We start from the raw sequence: 6,691 nt of genomic DNA, 5'->3' as shown, positions 1-6,691 counted from the left end.
GTCTTGGGTTTCTCTGGATAGATACCCAAGAGTGGAATTGCTGGGTCATACGGTAGTTCCATTTCCAGTTTTTTGAGATACCTTCATACTGACTTCCATAATGGCTGCACCAATCTGCAGTCCCACCAACAGGGCACCAGGGTTCCCTTTTCTCCACAGCCTCACCAGCACTTGTTTGTTGATTTATTGATGATAGCCATTCTGACCGGGGCGAGGTGGTATCTCATTGTGGTTTTTATTTGCATTTCCCTAATGGTAAGTGAGGTTGAACATTTTTTCATATGCCTGTTGGCCATCTGTATGTCCTCTTTGGAGAAATGCCTCTTTGTATCCTCTGCCCATTTTTTATCCCCCCATTTTTTAATTATGAAAAATTTCAAGCTTAGATAATCTTAGGTTTGGTTTTCGTACTTTATACTGTCTTCTATCTTTTTAGTTCAGTAACAGAGCTACCTCATTCTTTATCAAGTCTGTTAGTCATTATGTAGACATATAATTTATTCAGCCATTTTATTTTGAGTACACATTTAGGTTCTTCCCAAGTCTTATTAAATAAAAGCTATGGTGAATATCCTTGCACATATTATTTCTCCCCAGTTTTATTGAGATATAGTTGACATACAATATTGTATTGCTTTAAGGTGTGCAACATGATTTGATATATTTGCACATGTATCTTTAGATTGTCATGCCATATATTAGTAGGACAGATTTCTAGAAGTTGGGCTGTTGGGTCAAAAGGCAGAGAAATTTAAAAGTCTAATTAATAAAGTTATATGCCCATACCAGCATATTATGAGATAGTCTGTTTCCCTACCGTGGAGCCAGTGCTTATATTTTGAAATGTAAAAAAAATTTGGTATTATTTTTCATTTAACATTTTTAATGATTGAATAACAGGTCTTGTTCTGTAGCTACCATATATTTTTCAACCTTTTCCAGCAGATGGGCATTTACTTAGTTGGGGTTATTGTTTTACTGTTGCTGCTGCATAAACAGTGTTACAATAAAGATGCTCTGAACATATACCCTTCTGTGTAGTGCACAGGGTTCCTGGGTTGAAACATATTGTGTAGTTGTAATCTCAATGGGTATTGCCATATTGGTTTTTTAGAAGCCTGTTATTCTCTACATTTTCCTGGGCATCAATGCATGAATTTGCCCCTTTCCCACATCCCCAGCAGAGATAGATATTACATACCTATGTTTTTATTTTTTTTCCAACCAGTAGAGAAATGTCTTAGTTACTTGCATCGCACTTTCTCTTCCTTAATAATTTGTAATATCTTTTTGTTGTTGTTATGATTTGTTTGTCATTGGGATTTGTTTTTCTGTGCATTTCCAATCCTGTACTTTGCCTGTTTTTCCCTGTTGGGTTGTTTGTCTGTTTCTTAGCAATTTCTACATACATACACATGTACATGTGACATGTCCTCATTAGGAAATCCATCCTTACCCAGATTCTAATTTACTTTTCTAGATTTTCTTACAATACTTTTTTTATTTTTTAATTTAAATATTTTAAAAAATATGATGTAAAGGGAAGATCTTTCTCTACAGCAGTGCTGTCCATTAAAATATGCAAACCACTTATGAGTATGTAATTTTACATTTTCTAGTCCTGGCTGCATTAAAAAGAGTGAAAAGAAACAAGTGAAATTAAATTTAATTTCACCAACTTAACCCATTATGTCAAACGTTATTTTTACACGTAATCAATTTTCAACATTTATTTTATTTTATTTTATTTTTAAAGATTTTTATTGGGGAATTGGGGGATGGGAACAGCACTGGGGAATTGGGGAAAGGGGAACAGACAAGTTGCTGTCGTTTTTGTTCTTCAGTCTAGTTGTGGAGGACATTGCTTCACTGGCCCAAGTTGGCACCATCATTGCGCTCTTCCCGGGTGAGGCAGATCAGTCGCCGGCTTCTGGACGGCCGCTCACTGCGGCTGCTGGCCGCTCACGCTGGCTGCTGGCCACACACGGTAGCTGCTGGCCACACACGGTAGCCCATGGCAATCCACTGCCACAGGGACTGCAGCCCACGCCGTCGCCGGCGACTCATGGCAGCCCAGCTCCAGGTTGAGCTGTTGTTCAGCATCTTAGCTGTGGAGGGCAGTGTCACTGGCCCTCATATGTGGGATCCGAACCGGGGCCCTCTGGCATCCCAAGCGAGTTCTTAACCATCGCGCCACTCGGCCGGCCCTCAACATTTATTTATTTGTTTGTTTGTTTGTTTATTTTAGCTGAGCCATCCTGCCACTTGTTGGCAGCTCAGCGGCAGCTCAGCTCGGGCTGGAAATCCAACTGCTGTTGCTCAGAGCTCATACTCTTGAGCGAGCTCTTAACCAACTGAGCCACTCGGCCGGGCCTTCAACAATTATTAATGAGATATTTTATGTTCTTTTTCATACTAAGTCTTTGAAATGTATATATTTTACTTACATCACATCTGAGTTCAGACTAGGCATATCTTAGGTGCTCAGTGGCCACGTGTGGCTACTGGTTCCTGTATTAAACAGTGTGCAGTAGATGGCTTAGATGAATGTTAGTTGTGCTAGCTCCATTTATTAAATAATCATCCTTTTCCTCATTGAATTACTTGAACTGCCACATTTGTCATATGTGAAATTCTTTCATAGACCTATTTCTGGATTTTTGATTTTGTGTTCCAATCCTCTCACCAATTTCTCTTGTTACACCACAGATTTTATTTGTACCACATGCACCTGCCGTTCTGAGCTTTACATAGTCCTCAAACACTTTTATAATAGTTCTTACCGTTTAGAACTTTACATAACTGTCGTTTCTCTAATTCCTAGCTGGTTATCTGAACTTTTCTGGCTCTGGTTGTACCCGTACATGCATCCCCACCCCTAACCTTGTTTTTGTGTCTCCTTAACTAGACTGAGCACATGAAGGATAAAAATGGTCTTTTATCGTTATTCCTGTAACCTAATACATTTTACGGCACATGTGTGCTCAATAAATTCGGAATGAATTCCTCCCAAGTTTATTATCCCTTTTTCCCATAGTCATTTGCAATAAGATGTTTAAAATGAGAAGGAGCATAGTGCTTTTTTCCAGGAACAGTAAGGGACTGGAGAAGGAATTTTCTTTTTACCCTGCAGTGTCTTGGCTAGGAAACCCTGAGGAATAGAGTGGATGTTACAGCTTTATCAGGGAAAGCAGCTGGTCCAACCAGCAAGGCCTGTGGCTTTCCTGTCCAGCATTACTTGCTCTTCTTCTTTATGTACATTTCCTGGCCTCTCATTCCAGAGCGTGTGCCATTGTGAGCATTGTGTGCACCTGTGAGCATGGGATCTGTAATAATCGGAATTGTTCTTTTGCCTCCCCTGCCCTATATACCATAATTCTTTAATTAACTCATTAAGATTGTAAATCACTAACTTAAAAAAATCTTAATAGTATCATTTATGATTCTAGGTCCTCATTGCATATTTTGTTACTTCATAAATAAAAGTTGAATTCTAGTGTATACAGGAGGTTACAACCTGGTTGTCAGTGGTAAGGAAAGGAAAAGAGTGAACTTTTCCCTTGTGTTAGAAAAAAATCATTTATCCTTTCTTGTTATTTTAGAGCCACAGAAAATAATATCCTCTTTTCATCCTGCCAGTTTTGAAAGGAGAGAGAAACAGAAGTCAGAGACTAAAAAACCACCTTTCTTAGTTTTCGGAAACTCCAGTTGGAGGGAATAGCTCAGAAGTAGCTAGTTGATCTGCTTCGCCTCTCTTGAGTTGAACTTGCCTCCCAACACTTGAGGTCTCCTCTCTCCTAACCCCACTGCCCATCTGCACTTGCAGCTAAGCTTCTTATGGCTGGGAGCACATGGGAAACTGTCCTCCTGCACCTCACGAAGGTTAGAGGGGGAAGGGCGCAGAGTGGGCCAGGCTCGCTCAGCTCCTGCTTCTGCTGCACTAGTTAGGTCAGCCCTCACAAGGCCGGGGCGGGGACAGAGGGTGGTTTGGGGACATCGCAAGGAAACCATGAGAATGTAGAATAATTGTTTCCCTAGATAGGTGGGGAGGTAGGTAAATATAGATCTACTTTTTTAGATTGTGAAATTAACATTCAGGAAAGTCATAAAACTAAAGAATGTGGCATAGTAATATTTCTATAAAAAATCGCTGTGTAACTGCCACCCAGCTCAAGAAACAGCACTGCCAGCCCTTCAGGACACCCCTCCAGTGAGCTGCCCCTTCATTACCGCCCCTCCTGGTGGGGTGGCCCTGGCCTCTGGTTAATTATGGCCGTGCTTTTTAAAAAAGATTTTATTGGGGAATTGGGGGAAGGGAACAGCATTGAGGAATCAGGGAAGGGGAACAGATAAGTTGTCCTTTTGTTCTTCAGTCTAGTTGTAGAGGACGTTGCTTCACTGGCCCATGTTGGTATTGTGATCATTGCGCTCTTTCCAGGTGAGGCAGATCGGTCGCTGGCTTTTGGATGGCCGCTCACAGCGGCTCTTGGCAGCTCACACTGGCTACCGGCTGCTCACGGTAGCTTATGCAGCCCATTGCAGCAGGGGCTGCAGCCTACGCAGTCACCGGCAACTCACAGCAGCCCAGCTCCAGGTCGAGCTGTTGTTCACCATCTTTGCTGCAGAGGGTGCAGTATCAATGGCCCTCATGTGGGATCTGAACCTGGGTCCTGCTGCTCCGAGCTGGCGTCCCAAGCCAGCTCTTAACCAAAGTGCCACTTGGCCGGCCCCCGTGCTTTTCTTCATAGCATTGACATCGCCTAACCATATGTCCCTAAACACTGTGTACTAGTTTAGTTTTGCCCGATCTATCTTTATGTAAAAAAAAAAAATCACATCCTGAATTTCTCAATATGTCGTGCTTCTTCGCTAACACTTCATTTTCTTACCCGCTTGTTGCTTGTAGTTGTTGTTCATTTGTTTTCATTGCTGTACAGTGTTCCATTTTATGGAAGTGCCAAACTTATTCACGCTCTTGTCCAACTCTGGGGTTCTTTGCCAGTTCTTGGCTGCTGTGAATAGCCCAGTATGTATTTTCCATGTGCATGCTTCCAATTGTGAATAATTCTAAGAGTGTGATTGCTAAATCACGGGTTAAGCATATGTCCGACTTTGGGAGATAATCCCACACCATTTCACAACAGCCTACAGTCAGTGTAGAGTCCCCGTTGCTTCACATTCTTATCAACACTTGATATTTTCCAGAGTTGGGAATTTTAGCCATTTTTACTGAGTATTGTCATGGTGTCGCTTTTATTATTATTATTATTATTATTATTATTATTATTTTTAAAGATTTTATTGGGGAATTGGGGAAGGGGAACAGTGTTGGGGAACTAGGGAAGGGGAACAAACAAGTTGCTGTCCTTTTGTTCTTCAGCCTAGTTGTGGAGGACATCGCTTCACTGGCCCATGTTGGTATTGTGATCATTGCGCTCTTCCTGGCTGAGGCAGTTGGTCGCTGGCCATTGGACGGCCGCTCATGGCAGCTCACAGCAGCTCTAGCCGGCTGCCGGCCGCTCATGCTGGCTGCCGGCCACTCACGGTAGCTCATGGCAGCCCACTGCAGCCTACGCCATTGCCAGCCACTCATGACAGCTCAGCTCCAGGTCGAGCTGTTGTTCATAATCTTAGCTGTAGAGGGTGCAGCGTCAGTGGCCCATGTGGGACTCGAACCAGCGGTCCTGTTACTCAGAGCTCACGCTCCCAAGCCAACTCTTAACCAACTGAGCCACTCGGTTGGCCCCCATGATGTTGCTTTTAAATTTTTATTTTCCATAATTACATGAGATTGAATGCATTTTCCTATGTTTATAGACCATTTGATACTCTCTGTTTTTGAAATGTCCTACCCATTTTTTTCTCTTGAGTTGTTGGCCTTTTTCTTATGGAGGAGTTCTTTTTTTCCCTCTGGTTTTATTGAGATATACTGACATCCAGCACTGTGTAAGTTCAGGTGTACAGCATAATGACTTGACACATATACTGTGAAATGATTATCACAATAAGTTAACATCCATCATCTCATATACATACAGAAAAAGAGACAGATTATTTTTTTGTGATGAGAGTTCTTAGGATTTACTCCCTTAACAATTTTCAAATAAACCATACACAGTGTTAGCTCTAGTCCTCCTGTTGTACATTATATTCCCAGTACTTAATTATCTTTCTCTTTTATTTTTTTAAACTTTATTAGGGAATAATGTGTTTTTCCCAGGACCCATAAGTTCCAAGTCAAGTTGTTGTCCTTCAATCTTAGTTGTGGAGGGCGCAGCTCAGCTCCAAGTCTACTCACCGTTTTCAATCTAGTTGCAGGATGTGAAGCTCACCATCAACATGTGGAAATGGAACTGACAACCTTGTTAAGAACATGTGCTTTAACCAACGGAGCAACCCAGCTGCCCACTTTCAACTCAGCGGCAGCTCAGCTCTGGTGCAGCTCATTGGCCCATGTGGGAATTGAACCGGCAACCCTGTTGCTCAGAGCTCGCGCTCTAACCAACTCAGCCACCCGGCCGCCCCAAGTACTTAGTTCTCTTATGATTTGAAGTTTGTACCTGAGACCACCTTTATCCAGTTCCCCCACTTCCGACCTCTGCTTCTGGTAACTACAAATTTGATCTCTTTTTTTTATGAGTTTGTGTGTGTGTGTGTGTGTGTGTGTGTGTGTGTGTGTGTGTGTGTGTGT

The 6,691-nt window shown here is 42.2% G+C and overlaps 1 long non-coding RNA gene across 1 annotated transcript in view; it reads left to right on the top strand.

Moving 5' to 3' along the window:
* The window catches only part of LOC109378272 (uncharacterized), a 21,296-nt gene that overhangs the window by 2,568 nt on the left and 12,037 nt on the right, over positions 1 to 6,691 (top strand). The window contains exon 2 of the long non-coding RNA XR_002122969.1: positions 6,313 to 6,607. This is a non-coding gene — a long non-coding RNA (uncharacterized LOC109378272). The remainder of the gene's footprint in view (positions 1 to 6,312; positions 6,608 to 6,691) is intronic.

Source organism: Hipposideros armiger, unplaced genomic scaffold, assembly GCF_001890085.2.
Source record: "Hipposideros armiger isolate ML-2016 unplaced genomic scaffold, ASM189008v1 scaffold_1847, whole genome shotgun sequence".
Taxonomy (NCBI): Eukaryota; Metazoa; Chordata; class Mammalia; order Chiroptera; family Hipposideridae; genus Hipposideros; species Hipposideros armiger.
This window is presented reverse-complemented; position numbering and strand designations above follow the sequence as displayed.